Source organism: Hydra vulgaris, chromosome 10, assembly GCF_038396675.1.
Source record: "Hydra vulgaris chromosome 10, alternate assembly HydraT2T_AEP".
In the NCBI taxonomy this organism is placed as follows: Eukaryota; Metazoa; Cnidaria; class Hydrozoa; order Anthoathecata; family Hydridae; genus Hydra; species Hydra vulgaris.
Genome location: NC_088929.1, coordinates 32803601 through 32805000, shown reverse-complemented (window position 1 = coordinate 32805000; position 1400 = coordinate 32803601). Strand labels below are relative to the sequence as shown.

The 1400-nt window shown below is 26.1% G+C and overlaps 1 protein-coding gene across 1 annotated transcript in view; it reads left to right on the top strand.

Moving 5' to 3' along the window:
* LOC100201672 (G patch domain-containing protein 4) overlaps positions 1-727 on the top strand; it is a 1788-nt gene extending 1061 nt beyond the window's left edge. Inside the window, exon 1 of the mRNA XM_065807831.1 lies at positions 1-727. This exon is cut by the window's left edge and continues 1061 nt beyond it. The gene's annotated coding sequence lies outside the window, so the exon portion shown is untranslated.
* Positions 728-1400: the final 673 nt, after the last annotated feature.

The following is a 1400-nucleotide window of genomic DNA, read 5'->3' as shown; positions in this document are numbered from 1 at the left end:
TATCAAAATATCTTTCAAAAAATTTTTTTTCCTGTCTAATCTCCTTTTAAAATAAAAAAAGTTCACGATTATTGAAATACGTTTAGATAAACCAAAATTTTTACGGCATCAAGAAAATAAATTACTTTATTTTGTTAAAGAATTTTTTGCAATAAGTTCAATTTATTCAATTCATAAAAACATGAAGTTGTTTAACAAAATTTAAATGATTAAATCTTCCATGGTTAGGTTTGAGGAAAATTGGTTTTATGCTTGTTTACTGATTTCTTATTGTTATGGTATTACTATTTTTACTACATAGTTTTAATTTGATTAGGAGAAGAATGCGACGCGGTAAATGTAAGATTATGTAAATCAAATGTAATATTAGCGTGGGAGTAAATTGCGTATTTGAAACAACATTCTAACATAACGGTAGCGTATGAACAGCGTTTTACTCGTATTCCGATGGTTTTAATCGTATTCCGTCAAACACAGTTTTATTAATATAAAAGAACTTATGATACTTTCAGCTCGTAAACTTTTTTTTATCGTAGATAAATGCAATAGTTTTGTCACTTGGCAATGCCATAATAAGTAAAACAATTTACGTCTTTAAACGCATTTAATTGCGTATACCTACTATAATTTTTAGTATGTGTTGTTTATACAGATATTATTGTAAAAAGTATAAAGAACAACCGACATTATATTGAGTTGTGTTTAGCCAAGACTGAATAATTATAAACTTGATTTTTATACTTGACTAAACTTCCCTCTTATTACGAGAATATTACTTTAACGGTTATTTCTTGATATCAATTTAGATATGATGTCAATTTATTACATGTACTTGTCTAAGCTTAACGAGTAAAAATAATACGGTTCTTTGTCTTATTTAAACTGGTTGTTAATTTAAAAAAAAAAAGATGTAAAAATTACAAAGTTTTATAAAACTTTTTTGGTTAAGTCAACTCTAGGACTAAATTTTAGACGAATTCATTGCATTCTTAAAGCGCTCGACAACAAAGAATTATTACATAAAGATAAGCATTTAAGCATTAAATAGAGAGCTTTGTTTTTATAAAAGTTGCGAAAATAATGTCGTTAAATTAAAATCAAATCAACTTCTGATATCATTACCATACGTCTAAATTTTTCCTAAAATTATATTGCTTGGCAGACAACTTTATCTTCTTGAATGAAATAATTATGTATTACGGCATACTAACAAACCGTTAATCATATTACAACCTACCTGAATACAATATGTCGATAATCAGTAATTGTAAGTAATAAACATTTTGTGTAAAGCACGAATTGTTTAACAATTTAGGTTAATCCCTGTTTTGGTTAATTCTTGATCCTATTTTATTTTTATATCTACAGATGGCTTATCGGCTAAATTAAATTATACAACT